Source organism: Athene cunicularia (genome assembly GCF_003259725.1).
Source record: "Athene cunicularia isolate RWA chromosome 4 unlocalized genomic scaffold, athCun1 chr4_part1, whole genome shotgun sequence".
Classification (NCBI taxonomy): domain Eukaryota; kingdom Metazoa; phylum Chordata; class Aves; order Strigiformes; family Strigidae; genus Athene; species Athene cunicularia.
Genome location: NW_020799098.1, coordinates 9,081,680 through 9,102,059, shown reverse-complemented (window position 1 = coordinate 9,102,059; position 20,380 = coordinate 9,081,680). Strand labels below are relative to the sequence as shown.

General features: G+C 37.6%; 1 protein-coding gene across 3 annotated transcripts in view; it reads left to right on the top strand.

Moving 5' to 3' along the window:
• Positions 1-3,858: 3,858 nt before the first annotated feature.
• The window catches only part of ZFYVE28 (zinc finger FYVE-type containing 28), a 110,343-nt gene continuing 93,821 nt past the window's right edge, over positions 3,859-20,380 (top strand). The window contains exon 1 of one of the 3 annotated variants that reach the window (XM_026847146.1): positions 3,859-3,910. The gene's annotated coding sequence lies outside the window, so the exon portion shown is untranslated. Of the gene's footprint in view, positions 3,911-14,398; positions 14,447-20,380 lie in introns of those variants that run through there. The other 2 variants (XM_026847144.1, XM_026847145.1) reach the window with 2 other exon arrangements.

The following is a 20,380-nucleotide window of genomic DNA, read 5'->3' as shown; positions in this document are numbered from 1 at the left end:
CGTTTATCCTCACAGCAGTTTTGTTAGTGTGCTTTTATTGCCACTGTGTTGCCTGTGAAGAAGTGATTTATAAAGCAGCACAATATTTTTGCATGCCTTGTAGCAAATTCTGCACAATGTGTTGAATTGCAAGGTGAAGCTTAGTGTGTTTACTAAGGGGTGATCAGGTGATCAGCTTGATCGGGTGATCAGCTTGTGCAGAGACCATGGTGTACAGTAGCCTGCAGACAAAATAAGCTGATAATCACAGATTTGCACTGAATTAGCCTCTTTCAAGATGACCATGGTTTATTTAATTTGTGTTAGTTTCATTATACCTAACGCTTAAATCAGTTCTCAATTACTGAATACTGGATGGCTTAGAAATGAGATGCAGATACTTTTGTAATTGAAATTTGGTAACAATGCTGTTGATGCATGAGAAGGAGGAAGCAGGATTTTGTTTCGTATCTTATAATTATTATTTTCTAATTTATTTGATAACAGAATAAACTTACTCAGTTAACATGTTCCTTGTAGATGTGCCTACATTCTCTAGATATGCCCATGGATCTATAGATGGACCTGAGGAGGGAGACATTAATTTTTTTAATCGTTTTGGTTTTTAAATGAATGTGAAGTGCTTGTGGGAGTCACAGGATACACAGAGTGTGTGAATGGGAGTTTGGCACTGCTTCTACCCAGAGCTGGGTGAAACAGGATGGGGGGACTCAGCCTTCTGTAGTGACTGTATGACAGAATCTTCAATAAGTCTACTTTGTTTCACTTAGTATGATTCTTTGTTTCTCTGTCGAACTTTATGGAATTTACAGAATTTTTATCTTTCATTATACAGACTCAGGCCTGAGGCTATGCTATTGGTTATGCAAAGATTTGTCTCTTCCATGCAACCTATAACCTTTATAGTACTTTTGGAGTTTTTAAGTAGGCAGTGCTAGGATGGAGACCTGTTGTTACGGACTAAAATGTGTATCATCATCTCTTCCAAATTTTCAAACACATGAATTAAATTTGAATTGTCTCACTTAATTTATACATAAGAAGATAGTTACAAATCTGAGTATATAAGTTTGAGTCATCCACCACTCATTTTCTGATTTCTGCTAAGAAATCCCTTTACCTTCTTTCTGCCTTCAAACTTGCACAATTACAAATGATGCTGACGCACAATGAGATGTATTAATGCAGCAGTACATTTTCCTTTCCAAATGTAATTCATGTAGAATAATGAAAAGCACAGTCTGATCTCATTCATGATATATGTGGTGTTAGCAAGAGATCATTTCTTCTCCTGTCCTTGATGAAAATTAGGCTGTCAAAGATACTAGCTGTCCATGTGCTAGCAGATGGGTTTCCTTGGCTCTAAATGTCACCAGGTTTTATTATGGTAATGGCTCAAAGAAGAAATTGTGGAGAATAGGTTGTCATTAGCTAAGCAGAATTTAACAATGAAAAAGCATCCTGACAAAGTTTATTTAGAAAGATGTTCCATCATCTTATAGTTAGTCATCTTTAGGGTTTCACAGATCTGTGGAAGAAAACAAAAGATACAAAGATTCATTTTCAAAAAAAGTAAAAGGCCCCGCCCTTGTACTTGATCTTTAATGTTCATTGTAATGAAGCCTGCCTGAAGTTGGTTAGTTTGTGTGGCAGATAATTGATAGTTTTGATTACATTATCTTCCAAATCCACTTTAATTAAAAATTCTGGAAATTAACTATATGCCCAGTGATTGCAAAGTTGTTAATGTAATTGTTGTTGTTTAACTTGAATATTGGGATTAAACGGTGTGGTTCACTTTAAAACAGATTTGTACTAAGATGTTAATGAATTCTGATCTCATATTGTGTGTAAGGTCTTCCAAGTTTTGTGTTTAATTTTTTTATATTAACGTTTGAAAATAGTCATGGTAAGGTGACTATAATATATGCAGAACTCTGAATCTGAATGTTGCAGATTGAGTCTCCCTCCACATTGCTCTTATCATAAAGCAGGCATTAATACATGGCTCTGGTATTGAATGCAACTTTAGAATATCTCCTACGGAACAAGTCCTTTGAGACAGTAACTGCACGCAGGGTAATTAAATCTGAATAACAATGTTTTGATCAACCTGGGCTTAACCAAGTAAGACTCAGTTGTGTACATTAGTCTTTGTCAAATATATATGCCTTCGTCAGGCAAGAAATGCCCATACAAAATTTTTTCAGTGTCTTGAATGCAACACCAATGAGCACTTAAATTGGCAAGCAGAGTAATATACACCTGGGGTATATACACCTTACTTCCCAGAGGAGGAGCATTAACTTAAACCCCAAACAAACCTCTGAGAAATCCCAACCCCACCAAAAAAAACAACTGAAAAGAGTGTCTCAAGCTGCTTAACTTTAGAAAGCAAGGGGACACTAGTATAAAACCCAAAATACAACCCCGAAGTTGTCTCAACTGACTTACACAAAAGTGGTAGGACTCGAAGGGATGAGCAATGTGAACTTTACTAAGGAGTGTTTTGCATTCCTTTCTTGCTATCTGCTTGGCAGTGCCTAAGTATCTTGTGATGAATTTGCTTTATAGTGTTTTTTGGGTTTTCTTTTGTTTTTTTAAATTAACCAAACAACAACAACTCCAGCAAAACAAAATGCGCCCATTGCATATCTGTCACTCCTGTGAACCTGCTTTTTTTTTTTTCAGGCCTGCATCTGCCATTTGTGGTCCTCTGCTCTCTGGTAGGCAGGATGTGAAGTGGCTTCAATAAACTGTCACTGGCTTCTAGATAAGGAAGTTATGCACAATTAAAATGTTAAGAAAAAATTCTGAAAATACCTGTTTAAAGATCGGGAGACCCTTTTAAAGGTCTTTATCCCCCCCTCCTATTTTTAAGGCTAGTGATAGAAAGTCATATTGCAGTCAGGATCCTGGGACTGAAGAAACGAGTTTTATATTGATATGTGGAACTTCAGAGACATCTTGTAATAACTCTGTACTTCGTCCGGCTGGGAAGGAGTTACTAAGCTAACATTCTGTGTAGTAGCAGGTATGGTGCTGTGCTTTGCATTGGTGCCTAAAACAGTGCTGGTTACACAGCAAAAAAGGTGACTACGTTGGGGGTTGACAAGAGGGTGGCAGGGGACACAGCCAGGATAACTGACCCCAGGTCATAGGGGGATTGAGGGATATTCTATGCTGTATGATACTGCTCAGGAGTGAAAGCTCAGGGAAGGGAGGAATTGGGGGAGGATATTTGTGGTTACAGCATTTCTCTTTACAAGCAAGTGTTACCTGTGCTGAGGCTGCACTTCCCCAGAAGTGGCTGGACAGCTGCCTACTGGTGAGTAGCAGTGAATTAATGCCCTTTTTTGTTGTTCTTATTAAACTGTCCTTATCTCAATCCATGAGACTTTTTGCCTTCCTTCTATTTCTCACCCTATCCTCTGGGAGAGGGGAGCAGGTAAAAGGCAAGGTGGGTGTTTGGCTGTTGACTGCAGTCAACCCCCTGCAGACTTTCACTGGGCAGCTGATACTAGATAGGCTCAAAGAGCCATTGCAGATAGAGGATGAATGTGAGGCCAAACCTCCTTATCTCCTAGTCTAGAGGACTTAGTCTCCTGCTCTCAGAGGGAGGGATTTATCAAGGGCATTGGAAGGTAAAGGATACTTAAGCATTTTTAAGGGGTTTGTGTAGCTGATTACGGTGCATGTGATAGAAGCCAGTATGTGTGGTAGCTTGTTCTGTGCTCTCTAGCCCTAGTTCTGGTCAAGCTGCTGGTGTTGAAGGTGCAAGACAGGCTTTAAAATGAAGTTCAGGACCTGTCTGGGAAGAAACACAGTGAAGCTGTGTGGGTTTTTTTTAGAGCCACTATGGAAATGGGCTGCTGATGCTAGTGGTGTCTGCTGTTGCTTTTTAGAAAAGGTTTGTTTAATGAGCTGGTGCTTCTCTGTGACTGTCATTCTTGTGCTCAGCTGAATGGATAAACTATCAGAGAGAAGATGCTTGAGGATTTGGAAATTCGTGTCTTTGGAATATGGTGTCTGTGTAGCCTGTATTTACAGAGTGAGAGATACAGAATGGAAGAATTCTTTATTTGTCAGTGGAGGACATTATTAATAATAGACAGTCTCTTGTGAGCAAATAAATAAAATTTGACTGTGGTACTGGTTTTCTGCGTGGCTAAGTAGGTGCATTAAACTATAAACCTGGATGTATCGGAGCTTCTACTTTAACAGGAGAAAGATAAAAAGTTAAAGTTGGTGAGCAGGTTCAATATTGAAGAAAACTACCAGACTCTCAGATAAATGTTTAATGCAGAATGCAGTTGGTCATTTGGTATCTTAACATTTCTTGAGATAAATATGATACTTGATGCATTTTAGTGCTCTCTTCAAGTTTCCTTTAAAATGAACCAGATGCAACTTCAGATGCGTTTTTTACTTGATGGAGTTATGGTACCGTATTGCTACATATCAGCATAATTAGAGATGTACACTCAAGTGAAGTTAAAATTGCATATTTACAAGATGTAAATGCAGTTCTATAGTCATGAAGTCCAGGAATTAAATAACTGAATTAAAATGACCAAAGCAGAGTCAAGAGAAATTATTGAAAGTGATTAAAGGAAGTCGGAAGAACGTTTTCTTCTATTGCTTTAGTTTTATGCAGTCTGTTACTGATTGATTAACAGGGCACTTACAAAGATTCTGATTAGCCATGGGAGATGCTGAGAGTTAGTGAACAAATCTGCTCATCAAATGAGTCCGTAATAGCTAAACAATACCATAAACATTTTTTCTTGCGTTTCTGCTGTTTACTGTCAATATCTTTTATGTATTGATGAAAAAAGTCGCTTTGCAATCTGTGATCTTTGGCAAGTTTATTATGCTGTAATTTTTATTTTTTTAAACGTGTGTGTAATGAGGTCAACTTGCAATGCTGGGTGGAATGTTAATAGACAGCCCTGACAAAGTAGCAGCACTCAAGTGCAATGTTCAAAATATGATGTTTGTGTTATGGACATAAATGATGAACTGGAATTTTCTAGCGACAATTAACTCACAAAGCCAAGAAGAAATCTTACTAGATGCTGCAGTCATAGGTAGTACTTCAGCATAGTCCTAAGTGAGTCTTGTGATGCTTTTATTCAGACTTGGACTGTTTTGCCCATCCTAGTAGCACACAGAATTTAAATGTTTTTTTTGAATTAAGGTTGTACCACCTGTTCTTGGTCTCTCTCTTTCAAAACAGTATTTATGCCATCAGTCAGCATTAGCTCTCTCTCTCTCTGAGGGTTCCACATGAGACTGCATGGTGACCTGCTTGAGAGGCTGTATCTTCAGATTTGTATTCCAGTCCAGAACTAGTTTTGAGAAATATCATATCAACAGGTCTGGATGTTTTTATTCAAAGCTGAAAGCCTTTGAAATGCACAGTCAATACCTAAACTCTGATGCCGTAGGAAGATACTAACAATAACAGTCAGGAGCTGATAAAAAGAAGCTTTAGTTTCTCATATAATGATAGTAGGAGAAAAATCTTAGAAGGTTTAAGAATTAAGATAATGGAATCAGTTGTGAAGTACCTGAAACTTTTTAGGCTTAAGAGGACAATCCATCCTAAAAATGGTAACAGAACCTTTACATTGAATGATGTGTCACATGTGATCACTTTTCTTGAAATGCAGCAGTCTTTGCTTTCACTCCTACCTGTTTCTTATCTTCCTCTCAGAAGTATTATTTCAGCTTATTAAGCAAACAGTATTTCACTAAACTTCATGCCATTAAAAATATTTTTATTAGTTTTTGTGGTTTATTGTAGACAGGTTAAAATAATAAGATGCTTTTTGTGGCATATTTGTAACTAAAGGCTTTAAAGGGTGGTATGTATCTGTAATCTATGGCTGAATTTCTAATTAAATAATGGTTTCTAATTTCTAACTATAGAATGGTTTTGTAGATGCTGTACAAGGATGCAAGAAGATATAAAGAAGGCACTGGATCTCCAGTTCGAGCTTGGGGCTGTGTTTTATCTTGTATCCACCCATGTTTAACACAACTCCCAGAAGCTTCAGATAGCTTGTGAGCTCTCAGTATTCCCTGTTGTAGCTTGTAATTGTGCTGTCTGACCGTGATCAGGATGCTTAATGATTGTGTGCAGTTATTTGTCTGAATTTGATAGCTCCACTTTTTCTTTAAACTCAGACCTATAGATAACAAAAGTGCAAAATACTATTTTTCAAGCTTTCATTATGCAGATGCTCTTCATTTTCTGAGTGTTTTTAGAACTTTAAAGTCTTTACCCAATTAAAACAGAGCTTGTTACAGCTTGGCTCATTTAGTGTGTTCCCAAGGAAAAAAAAAGGTAAATGCTGCTCATGCATTCAGCTGTAGTTGAGTGTGCTTTAAACTCTGCCTCACCCCCTGTATGCTATTCTGAGCTGCTGCATGCAGACATGTGCTGAGTTCAGCCAGGTATGTCAGCAAAGCCTTGATTTCCTGGGGATGTTGGCTGCAATGGGATGAAATCACACACCTTGCTGTTACAACAAACATCAGAAGAAATTGCTAAAGAGTTTGGGGAGGGTTTCAGGGGAAGAGTTGCACTGATACAACGTATGGCTTTCAGTGTGGCTAACAGGGCAAAGAAGGTTTTTTGCCAGCATAATTTGCACTTTTATTACAGGTATTAGCAAAGGCTGAAGTATGAATTCTGTTAGAATTACTGTTGGTAAATAACTTCTGACTTCACTTACAGCGAAGAGCCCTATTGGTAGGTGTTACAGCCACAATTTAGGAGCTTTCTTCTCGGAGGGCTGCAGTGACTACTGATTGACTTATGCTCTTTGCATAGCAAATGCGTAAGCTGTGTTAATAGATGCAGGAAAGCCCGCTCCCTAAGGTTAAGTAAGTCGATTTGAAAATGGGAATAGGAGTTTTTACAGAATCCTTTCTCACACATTCTGGGGTACTCCTTCAGTGGCCATAGGTTTCTATGACTTTTAATAAAAGGTTTTGTATTTAATAGCATTTGCTAAACTTTGTTACTTGGGAATTGGTTTTATTTGCTGAGCATTTCTTCTATGAGCTTTCAGAAAGAAAACGAAGTGCTGCAAAAATATACCATGTGAGTACTGATCTACAAGATTTGATTTTTATAGCCGAATGCCAGTTAACCTGAAATCAGGTAGTTAGATCCAGTATTGTCTAGTACTCCATGTGCCTGGCAGTGAGTATGTAGTATAGGTAAAAGAAAACAAGTGATGAGTCATGTGATAGGAGCTATATATATGTATTTCCATAGCATATTCCAAATACATTTTGTTGTTTAGCATTTAACATATTTAGTTTCATAGTCAGTTTCTGGAGAAGTTGTCAATTGTATACCTGGTGGTTAATATTCTGTATGTGCTTTAATTATTTCCTTGTTGTAAAGTACATGGAGCACCTGAATGTGTAAATACCCTGAGTTAAAGCAGTCTGAGAGGCTGAAGTAGTAAAAGCAAGTTAAACAAGTGAGTTCATCTTCAAGATGTAATTATGAGAAATATTTTTTAGTGAGTCTGGTGTTCTGAAACGTACAATGAGAGACTATATGATGTTTGGAAAAAAAAAAAATCTCTCTGAAGGGGTGATGTTGAATATATGCAATATCCAATTAGATGCCTTATAGGGTAGATAATCATATAGTGTGCAAAATATTCTGCAGTATTATGTAGTTTGATTGTTGTAAGTTCTATTTGTACCTGAGGGAAAGATCTTGTAAGAGTAAATACCAACCCAAACTTTTAACATCCTTATTTTGCAGTCTTTATCTAGGCTTGATTTGGGAGGGGTGGATATTAATGCTCTGTGATTTAGTGGGACCCAGTGAACATGCATCTGAAATGATACACAGTAAAAAAACTATAGAGAAATGAGCCTTTAGATTTACTGCAACAAGGAATATAAACCGTAGCGCTGAAAAGATGGTATGTATTTACTGTCACTGTGGGCGTGTTTTAGGAAAATGCAAAACTGCAAGTTGCTGCCAGCAGTTTGAGTGCAATAGGATTGTGTCATGTTTCCGACAAAAGCTTTGCTGTGCAACCACATGACTGCGGCATCCAGAAATAATCACATAATCTCGCTGCTAGAGGGCCTGCATTAGACTCACAGCAGAACTCTGTATTTGGAGCCTAACTGATCTTTTCTGTTCTTCTTTTTTAGCTGAAGATGGAAGGAACTTTCCAAATGCACAGGGCCCCTTATATTACTTGTCTATTTTTTATGTCAGACATTGTACAAACTGAGTTGTATATTTGCAGATAATTGAAATTGTAGAAATGCATAATAATTTTTTTAATAGATTTTTGCTTTACAGGAAGCATGTTAAACATAATTCCAGATTATTGCTTGTGAAAAATAGCATATCTGGGAAAAGTTGCAGATAATTGAATTTCTGGTTTGTTCCTAGGGTTATGTTGTTTTACTTCTGGTGGCATTTTGTAAAATCTCAGTAATTCTCTTATGCAACCACTGGCAGCAATAATACGCTCTGAAAAGGCACGAGATGCTCAGTCAAGGCTAGGACAGAATTTAATGCTTTAAATAGGGAAATATATTGAGCAACCTGATTTAGTGAAGGATGCCCCTGCCCCCACAGCAGGGGGGTTGGAGAAGATGCCCTTTAAAAGTCTCTTCCAATCCAACCTGTTTTAAAACAGTTGTTGTGTCTTAGTTACTTGCATTTCCTATTTAGATGGCAAAAGGAGGAAGATGTTATTTCTAAGATCTACCAGGTTTTTAGCTGAAGTGGTTTTTTTCAGACTCTGAATGTATATTTATGTAATTGTAATAATCCTGTATATTCTGTTTTGCTTGGGTTTTTTTTAGTTCTGTGTTGAGCATGCTAACTTAATTTCCCTGTTTTGTGCAACATTTAGAAGGCTAGTGGGAAGGGATGCTTTAGTTTTTGTCAGGGTACATCTCTCTTGTTGGTAGAGATTTATAAACACATTTATGAACACTTACTGCTTGAACCATCCAGTTGCTCTTGAAGGATGCTTCACAACCAGGTATCCAATGCAGTTAGCTCAATGTGTGGTATACAGAGCCATTGCTTCCCAGGCATTTTATTATTGTTTTGTCAACTTGTTGCCCTGGCTTCAAGCCTGTAGTAAAAGTGTGGAAGATCAACTTGCTTCTCTTTTCATTTCCACATTTTCTTGTAATGTCTTCACCGAACTGATCACTGAAGCTGTTATTTTTCAGACACCTCTTTTGATGGTAAAGGCAAGTTAGGGATAACTTTTCATACCACCAAATTATGCAGTAGCTCATGTGTGTAACTTATTTTTATGGTTATCACTGTCCCCCCCCATATTCAGAAGTATCAAGAGTATAATTTTAAACAGACTTGTAGTCTTTTTAGGTCAAAAGTTAATATACGTATTTGCACAGTAAATTCTTGATGTCAGTGCCACTTTAGACATTTTTTCCTTCACTGTGGAAACCATTGCACTGTTTTCTGTACAGTTTCAGGTGTAGTGGGCTTTAAAATTTGAAATACAGGTCTTCTGTTGTAGAAATGATTGCTGTATACATGAAAAATAATTTCAGCAAAGCTCGCTGGGCTTTCTGTGTTCACAATTTTATTAATTTGAATGTTTCAGTAACCTAACTGCTTAGTTGTGATGATTTTTTTCTGCAAGTATTGATTGTCTAAAATTATAAAAAGTCATAGTATCAGTACTTTTTAAGCTCACTGAAGGGTTATCATGTTGATTCCTAACCTAAGTGAAACGGAAAAGTTTCAGATTTTGCATTGTGTCTCAGCCCTAGTTAAATTAAAAAAGCTGAATTTCCCCAGCTACAATAGCTTCAGTTGTAACTTCAAGCAAGGTTTAACTTTGGAATTATTATAACTTGTATTCTGGCCCTGCAAGCTCTATGAGAGTGGGGAGCATTTGTGGTGGTACCATGTGTGGGGGTATGAGCTCCGTTAGGGAAGGATGCAAAATGCCTTCCACTAGTTCAGAGTAATTTAATTTTTAATTATTATTTCTTAGCCAAGATCTCCAAGTGCTTTATAAACACTTATGGCTTTGTTCTCACAATGTTCTTCTGTGCTGCAGTGCTTTGCAGTGAGTGCTGTGAGTGAAATATCTTAATTTTCCATGTGTAAGATAAGTATGTTATGGGCCTAGTGCAACAAATGTCCATGATGACTTCTTGTGTGAGTCACGGGGTAGACAAGTTTAATTCACTTTAATCATGCTGTTGCAGGGTAAAATTAAAGGCTGTAACGATATTGTTTAAGTCCTAGGACTGCTCCACAGTTTCGAAGTGATTCGGTGCTAACGTTGGTAACAGATACTCATACAGCAGTCAGCAGTGCTGCCAAGCCCCAAAGCTGATAGTTTTCTCATCATTCATAAAGCGTGAAAGTTAAAATAGAATTAAGATCAGGGAGGCCCATTCCTTATTTAATCTATTTGTTGAATCATTTGGCTTTTTCATCTTATTTTGATATTTTTGTATTATTTTGCACAGCTGCTGAGTTACGAAAAAGTTTGTTAAATGGCTTTTTAAGAGCTACAGTGTTTAATCACTTCAATAAATACTACAAAACTAGAAGAAACATAGTAAGAGAACACAATAATTGAATGAGGCTACAAATCTCAGCTGCAGGAGTTAAGAGGATGCAAGTCCTGCAGTTTCCTTGGGGCCCTCATTTCTTTTTCTGTCTTCTTCCCTTGTCTTATTTATTCAATATAGTTTTCAGCTTAGTATTTCTTCATCTCATGGTTCCTTACCAAAATGTCACCAGCCCAGCAGTGCTTCAGGTTACAATTGGTATCACATCAACAGCCTAAAACTGTAGCTGGAATTACTTGTTTTGCTATATACCTCTTGAATATGGCCTTTTATAATGGATTTGTAAGAAGCCAAGAACTTGATATGGAAACTGTGTTTTAATAAGATTTTTTTTTAAAAAATGGGCAAGCTTAGGTAGAAAAACAATTTTATTTATGTAAGAAGTCATTAGAGTAAGTTTCTTGGAGACAGGGTTTCAGTGAAGGGGAGGTTGTGTGTAGTAAAGGTGAAAACTGTGAAATGCAGCAATTTATAAGTAAGCTTTTATGACAGAGGTAAATAAGGAGGCTTCTCATCCAATTTTCTTGGTTGAAAGTTTCTGCTTTTCCTTCAGTGCATGTGAGCACTTCTATACAAATAGGGAAAGCCAAGACAAATATGAAGACTTTTTGTTTGGGTATCTCATTTGTTGGGTTGATGGTGTTTTCTCTAGTCTTCATGCTACATCAACAGTTGTTCTAAACAGTTGTGATAAGTAAAGCTGACTGTAGTGTAGATTTCAAGAAAGGAGAAAGACATGCCAATGCTGCAAAACACCAAAAATCTTCTCCTGAGAATCTGATGGAGGTGCTGTGTGGTCTTAGGTAGCCTGGATTGTTTTCACTTTACAAAGAAAAAGATACTTGTGGAACTTGAATTTATCCAGATTACCTGTATAGTTGTCATACTTTATTTTTGGTTACTTTTATGAGTAAATAACTAAGGAAACTTGTTTGTAATGTTGTAGAGATGAACTGTGAAATTGATTGGTTGCACACTTTCACTTTGGCTGTATAGTGACACCTCTAGATGAATCTGAAAGCAAGTTTTATGACAACAAACAATAAAAAAAATAGCAATACCCAGCTTGGATTATAACTTGCTTTTCCAGGTCTGGGGTTTGGTTCCTCTTCTGCCTTGAAACCTTATTTCCCAAATGTGTATGCCTCCTTCTCTTTTACCCTTTTTGCACAAAGCATTTTTTTTTCTGAATTTCTCCTTTATAGTCACATTCCTAAGAACAAGTCCAAGTTTTTGTTTCCTGTTTTTTGCCTACAGTGAGGAAAATGGGATTTTCCAATTCTGCAGTTTGGTGGCAATTCTCAGTTGGTTTCTGTGCTAAAAATGCAAATTTCTTAGAATATTGTCCTGAAGTTTCATTTCAATTCAGATATGTGATCATGTACCAAGATTATTGTGCGTTAAATTACCACACATCAATTGTGAAAGTCTACTTCTTAGCTCATTTTCCTAAGCCATGGTTTTATTTTGTGCTTTGAAGCATCTAATAAATGCTGCTGCAAAACACTTAGTATGATTGCTAATAAATTGTGTAAGTGCTACTCAGCTCCAGGGGTGAAATAACCAAGGTGTTAAGTTTCACAGTGGTGCTTTCTGTTGGTTCATGCAGGCCTTATCTGGGCCTTTCTATAGGGTAACAGTCCAGCTGTGACTGCTCTGAAGGCTTCGGTGAAGTTAGACTGAATGGGCATAATATCTCTGCTAAGGCACTTATAAGACTTGTCCCTGCTTAAACAATGTTTGTGCATTGTGTGCTTTTGACTTAACTCAGAGTTGTTGTATGTGATGGGCCTTTGAGTCATGAAGTGTTTCTTATATGCACATAGAAAAATCTTAACGGGTTCTGTGCTTTGTATACTACAGTCTGTTGCCTTGATTTCTTGGGCTTTTTCCAATATTTAGTCTGTAAGTAAAAACCTGTCTAAGTGTCAGTGTATATTTGAAGATACTTCTATTTACATCTGCCTGTGATGTAAACAATATGCAGCAGCATCCTTGCAGTGTTGTATTAGCAAAGGACATTGATAAAGATTGATGGTTAAAATAGACACTCTAATTTTTCTTAATTTTCCTTGTTATTTGCTGTAGAGAGCCAATCACTGCCATCCTTGCCCTGTTCCCCCCTCCCCAGTATTTCAGTGTATGTATATTTTTACAGAATATTTGTTACAAAGTTCTAGAGGAAACCATGATGCTGAAGGATGTTCACTGCTTCACCCTGAGCATGCCAGAGAGTCTTCTTGGCTATCATTAGTCACTGAATTAAGCACTTTGCTCAGCAAGCATCGCTTCTTGCACCTTCCTCCCATCCCTATGGTGCTTATTGTCTTTGTTGCAGTTTGAACAGTGTCCCTTGTAGAGTCTGTCTGTTAACAGGCAAACTCCATGTGAACACCTGGATGAGGCAGATCAGCTTAGCTCATCATTACTAGCTGTAGATTTGATACAGAACACAGAAGTGACATGATAGATGCTTTTGTGAGAGTACTGTGGTGAGCAGGGAAAAGATTTGTATTTCTTCTCATAGTGCAAAAGATAAGAGGCATTGTATGAGGCAGGGTCAGTACATACAAAAGGTTCACCATTTTTCCTTCAGCACGACTGACCTGTGGAGCACCTTGCTCTAGGATGCTGCAGATGCCTAGTGTGTTCACCGTATTGTCAGGAAGCAGCTGGATGAATGGAATACACATGGAAACACAGTTGTGTTCTAATTTACAGTGCTTTTTAGTTTACAGTTTTGAGTGAACCTATAAGAAGATGCTGAACTTGTTTGCAGGATTGTTATTGTAATAATTCTCAGCTCTTGCACCTGATGGGTACACATCATGGGTAGCTGGCAATAATGTAGACAAAGCCTATTAGCAGGGAATGTTTTCTCCCCATGTTGTGTGAGCTGAATTATGTGGTTAATGGGTGTGCTTGGTGGCTGTGTTTAGAACATCTCTGAAAAAGTGTGTCTGGTTTGCTGGCACAGTTACATCTAAACAAAAATTTCTTCACATTTAAAGAATAACCTTCAGGCTTACTATTATAACACTTCTGTATAAGTGTTACAGTAGTGCCATAGTGACAACACTACTTTTTAGATTTGCAAATTGATACTTTTTTTTTCCTGTTTAAAAGAAAATGGGGAGAAACTTAAGCTGTCTTGTATTCTGTAACTTGCTTATCATCATTGAACCTATGAACCTGACATCAAGCATGTGCTAATGCAACTGGAATACCATGTTGGCATTTTTTGTTTGGTTTGTTTTTTGGAGAAGCTTGCATAAAAAGAGGTGATTAGGTTGTCTTTTTTGGCTTGTTTAGCTTTGCTATTGAATGTTGTAAGAATAACATGCTTATAGCCACTTGACATAGAAGTCAGATCCAAATAATTACTTATTGCACTGCAACAAATTGGTTGTGAAGGCTACACATACAAGCAGCAGCCAGCTTCTGAAAACCAAACCTCCTATTAGGTCTCAAAATATACTTACACCTTACATTTATATGTCGTGCAGGGGAAAAAAAAAAAAAAAGGTATTTTGGAAAAGGAGGTAAGAGCAAAACTGAATAGCTGAGCAAGGAGACAAGGACTTCAACCAGTATTACAGAAAGGCAAGGGAGGAAAAGCAGCATTTAACCAATATCCTGTACGTGTCTACCAAGCCAGTCTGTTTCTTGCCTTCTCCTTGTTGGGGTTCTTCCTTTAGTTTTTATCTTTAAAGCTTGCTGTGAAGTTGAAGTCGTGAGGCTAGAGGTGGTTTCTCAGGATGATTTGGGAACATGGCATCATAACCAGGTCATGACGAAGCCTGCTTAGAACTACAGTAATGTAAGTATTATATTAATACTAGTTATTAAACTGTAGAAAGGGACACAGCAGTTTTTTGAAAACTCTAATTACTGTGGTTATTGCTGAACTAGAATGAGATTAGGTTTTTTGTTAATAACCACAAGGTGGAAGACAGGAAGTATGAGAAGTGTCATAAAACCCATGAATGCACGCTTCTTGCTGTTAAGGATTTGTTGGCATGTCCACTTTAAATGTGTTGAGAGAATTGGTTTTATTGCCAGTGACTTGTCACTCTCTTAAGATGCCACTGAAAAAGTAGATGTTGCAAAATAATTGCTCTGTGTATGTGAAATAAACAGGATAAGCGAAGAGTTAAGAAAAAGGTTTTCAGCTGTGTAAGAAGAGGCATTCTGCTTCATCAGTTCATTATCAGCAACCAGTTCAATCTGTCACTTTGGTGCTTTATGTGAACTTTTCCGATGGCAACCAGCAAAGATTTTTTTTTTTTCCCCTCTTGTATATAAATCTCTAAATCTGTCAAAGTCTGCCTTCAGCCTGGCTGTTCATCCATATGCTGCAGAATGTTGAAAGAACAGGAATGCAACTATTTCTTCGACAGGAGTATTTTATTGTGCTCTGGAATGCTGGATCTGGAAGCTATTTAGCATTTTTTAAAAATTTCTTTGCAGTTTATTATTACTCAGTGCAAAAATTTACCTGGATATATGCAAACAAGTTCATATTTATCTTGGTGCAGAGTAGTACGATGTCTGAATGGCAATGGCTAACAATAAAAAATAGAATGCGGTTCATTTTCTAGCTTCTTACAAAATGTTTTATCTAAGCAGTTTAACCTTTCCTGTGTAAAGCAAATGGTCACTGTGGAACCTTATGTATAATTCTACATTATGATATGTTCTTACACATAAAGCAAATTTAAACTTTTTTTTGTGTTGTGTTTTCTTTGGGTGTGTATGTGTCCTGCAGTGATGTAGTAGTTTGTTTTTAAACTGAGACAAAATAACCATAACACTTTATGGGTATAGAAACTTGATATCAAGATTCTTGGAATTGCCATAATACTGGTGTTTGAACTTCTGCTGGTGCAGATGTGAACTCTGTAGGATTAGAGGGTCATCTGGTTCTTTAAAATGAATTTGCAGCTATCATATTAGACATGTATATGTTAAAATATTTCTGTTTTCTATGGCCATGTACATTCTGATGAGAATCTTCTAGGAGTTTGGTTGCAAGGAAAAAAAATTTAGATCACCAAAAGAATAAACCTGAGCATATATGAAAACTTTCTTTCCTGTTAAACAGAGCTCACACATTGCTCAGTCCTCTGAATAACTTTTGCCATCATGTCCAGGAGACTTGGTGATTTCAAGGCATTAGGAAAAATAAATCCACAGTGTATGCAGTTGAAAGCATCCTGCAGTGTTACCACTAAAACTACTTGCACTTAGTGCAAGTAATTAAAGTCCACTGACTAGAGTATTTTTCTCTCCTCTATGGAAAGTGTTCTTTTCACCTCTTCTGGCTTCCTGATCATCAAAGCAACATATGTTGTAATTGCTGGTTTCTTGGTGAATCCATAGTAATAATCATGGTCTGCTGGGCTTTTTTTTTTTGTTTGATGCAAGAGCACTGGTATTTTATGTTGACAATACCTCCTTCAAGAGGAGTAAGGACTAGATTTTTGGGAATGTTTTTAGTGTATTCAGTGGAGTTGTATTACAGGCCGAACAGAGTTTTAATCCAAGTTTTTTCAATCAGTCGTAGGAAAACATAAATAAATTGAAAGGTAATTCTTACCTTAGCCCATAGTAGATGTTAGTAGATGCCATTTCCGGAAGACACTTCTCTCTTGTTCTGCCATTTTCTTTATCACTGTCCTACCGGTGTTTTAATCTTGATTGGTTTGATCTCAGTTCATAGGCATCTTACTTGTATTTGGCGCAAAGCTATCAGGGCAAGTTTATGGCACTGGCCAACAAAAGCAGCACATCTGTCTCCTTAGGACGCGACTACTATTTTTTTCTTGAATTCAACTTTGTTTCTTTCCCTCTTACCTGTTTTCTTGTGTAAGCTTTTTTGGGGATAAGCCAAGGTTGCTAATCCACATGTAGTTTGGAGCCATCAGGTATGATGTCAACTTTTCCACTTCAGCCTGATAATTATTTTTCTGAGGAGGAATGACATGTTTGCAGAGAGCTGCCTTGGTAGCCTGGCCTGAGAGGACAAATGGGGGAATCAAGCAGCAAGAGCTTCCAGTACTTCAGAAGTATTTTGTCGTAGCTGAGCCATCCACTGCACAGAACTGAGAGGTTTTGAAGCCAGTGTCTGTGTATGTTGATTCCTGGCTATATTTTGTACTTGCAGAATTGGTCTTTTTCCTTTGCATTCATGGTCTCACGTAGGTCTGGGCAGCCTTCTCTTGCAGAGGTGTAGTAGTGCCTTTGGATATGAAACTCTAAAACTAGACTAGATCTTTTAATGCTCAGTTCTCAGGGGAATGTGGCATGATTTGAAAGTACCAAACTTTGTTTTTCCTTTGGGCTGCTTGGCATAACGCTTTTTCCTCTCTCTTCCTGGGATACTGTGGCTGTTTATGCCTAAGTGAGATATTTCTTGGCACAAGCTGACAGACGAACCTAAGAAATAGTCTGAAAAAAATGCTAGTTTTGACTCTCTTCCCAGCTAGGAACTATGGTGATTTTATGAATGGGGTGAAAATCCTCAGAGTGTGTTTTCCCATTCTAGGTGGTGTATCTTGTTATGCTGGATAAGGGTCTAGAAACCTCTGCATGGACTCAATAAGAGAATGTGAGGCAGTAGAATGTGAGCTTAGTCAGGATACCTAGACAGACTTAATTTCTCACTACCAAGCATGTACCTCTCCCAAGTGTATATAGAAGAATATTAGTGACTCTGATGGTAAATTTGTGATAATTTGTGATTGAGAACTAAGAGCCTTGTAGAGCACTGAATCCAGGCTTCCTGTTGGCTTAAGGGAAGAGTGTACCTCATGTTCTTTAAACAATCAAGGTATAGACACAGTATGCTGCCCACTAATCTCTGTATGGCAGTGATGCTCTGACACTTAGGATGTGTATCGCTTCTGTATTTTATCAGTTCCTGTACAAGACTTATTTAGTGGAAGGCCATTTTTTTGAGTATGTAACTTCCTGATATTTTATTTTTGGGATTGTGCTAGCTGTTGTCTCTGGTTAGGGTTGTGCCTCTCTTGGGAGTTAATTCATATCTCTTTGTCTTGTTTGTTTTTGAACCTTTCTAGTAATTTTAAGATAACTGGAGAGAATAGTACAAAGCTTGATAAAACGATAGGTAGTGAGATGTAATCGAAAATAAAGAGAACTATAGTGTTTTCTTTGGTTTGGGTTTTTTAAATTGCAAATTATGCTGTTGCATCCAGGTAAAATGTTGCCAGAGCCTTAGACAATCTCTTGTAGCAGAGTTCTTACCATGATACCAGACTCGTATGTCTTTACTGAAGAGAATCATGTTACAAGAGATTTGGACTTTGTGTGTATGTTTTTGCTGTAGGAATTACAGCCCCACCTGTGGGCTTGCAAGGAGGGAGCTATCCTTAATATGTAAATACCTTATGCACAAAAACGTTTCTCATAATTGGATGCAGTGAATACATACCATGTTTATTCCTTAACTTTTCCTTCAGATAAATGTAAATGATTTCTGTCCAGGCTAGACATGTGAGCAACAAAACATCCTTTGGGATAATAGGATGTTTTGGGCTGAAGATTCTAAACTTGTCTAGATTACTGTGAGTACAGAACACTAGCCTTGAGTACAGCTCTGAGTTTTGGCCTGATCTTAAAAACAGGCACTGAGGAAGTATATTTGAAAGCAGTTCTGGTGTGAAGTGCTGTGTTTGGTTTGTCTGAAAGAAATCTGATGTTCTGGGTCCCATCCTCAGTTGTCATGTTGCTTTTCATGAACTGTTGCTCTCAATGCAAGTGCTGTTTTTCAGGAAGTGATTTTTAATAACTTAACTCCAGCTAAAAATACTCGCTGGAGTAGCCTCAGTTCTTGGGTGGGGAGCAATGTGCTATGTACTGCCAGAGTGAAGAAAGTTGGAAAATGGAAGTGTGTTGTAGAAAGACTTGAAGGTACAGTGCAGGCAGATGTGCTTCATACATGTGGAGATTGTTCAGCAAGTGAGAAAGACCAGACTTGCCAAAACAGAATATGTGGTCTAGGTGCATCTGGCTTTTAGCAGACAGAGACTTTGGGGTGTTCCAGAGAATGAATGAAAAGCTTGCTTTGTGTAGTTCCACCTGTTCTGCTATAGTGTTACTGTTAAGTGGTAAGTTTTTAATAATATTCTGGCTCCAGTGTGTGGTTTTGGTTTTTTCTTTTGGAAGCTGACATGATTGAGTGGGTTTGGTAAGGGCAGTGGTCTTTTTCCAGATTATAGTCTCCTATGTTGAGTGACAGTTGTAGTGAGGTACACTAAGGCAAGGCTTTATTGTGGCATCATCCATTGCAAGTCAGAATAAATTCCTCAGCATGTGAAATGAAATGTTAGAGAGTCATGTTGTCCTCTGCAATTCAGTGCTGAAATGTGTAATGCTGCTCTGCTGGAGAGTTTTCCCATATGTTGCAGAGGAGGATACATTAGAAGGAATGTTGAATTAGTATTAGCCTGGGCAGAATGACGAAAAAAGGAACTTTTCTCTTTAAATTTTAATTTTTCTTTTTAAAATATTTTCATGCAGTGTATCTTGCTTAAGTGGTGTACAACAAGTTGTTCATGTAAACGTATGTGCAGGGAGAAATAAAGTGTGTAAGAGCAAATCCTATCATTTGTTCTCTGTTGGGAGTAGCAAGGCTTTGTTGGGCCACCTGGCATACTGGACTGAGTGCAGGTCCAACTGGGGCAGTAACACATGGCCACACATGTGCTACATAAGAGGAATGAATGCCACCCTGATAACGGAGGGGTGGCAGACCACAGCCTCATTAGACTCCTTTGTAGAAATTCTGGGTCTATAAGACAGGCTTTTTATGTACACATTTGCTTTTGATAAGTGCTGACATCTTTGTGGTAAGAAACATTTATAATCATCTAGCAATCTCCTGTTTTTTCATGTTTTGTCTAGTGAAATTATTTCTTGGGAGATGAAGATATTTGTAATGGCCCTCCCAGTAATTTGGCAAGTTTCACTTCATAGGTAATGTAGTTTTTCCTTTATGAAATAAAATATCTTGTACAGCTTTATTGAAATTGTCTTTTACAAAGACAATTATATCTATATAAAAGCTGTTAATGCAGTTTACATAATTCAAGTTGCCTTACTTTAGGATTTATCTTGTTAGGAGGCCTGCATTTGTCATAGCTTTAGAATTACCTTTGAGATTTGATGCCTAGAAGTTACTGGTGAGAAGGGCTGGGTTTGCTATGGATCTTTATGCTTTTCAGAGAGCTGAGGCTTGTGTTGGGCTTATAAATGCATCTTACATTATTTGTTTCTTCCCTATATTTGTCCTGTTCTCAACACTAATTCTGGTTTTAGCTTCTCTTAGCCTGGGTGCTTTTGTTTGGGCTTTTTTGTATCCTGTACTTCAGATTTTTGCCTTCCTCAGCACAGTACTTAAGCATACAGCGGCATGTTAAACAATGACTACTATATTACACGTGTGGATTTTGTGTGATTTAAATGCATCAACAGCCTGTCTCAAACTGGTCTTTTTGAAACAATCTTTCATATCTATCCTGGAAATTAACTTTTCCCATTTTTTACAGATTATTTTGCTATATATGGAATAAATACATAAATGCATATCCCCAAAATGAGTCGTCATTTTGTAATCAGTTGATACTTTTACTATCTTGTGGTAATTACACCCCCCTTATAGTTAATGCACTTTACTTTGTCTTAGGTTGTATTGGGACCTGACTACTCCTTAGACTGTTGTAGGTAGTTA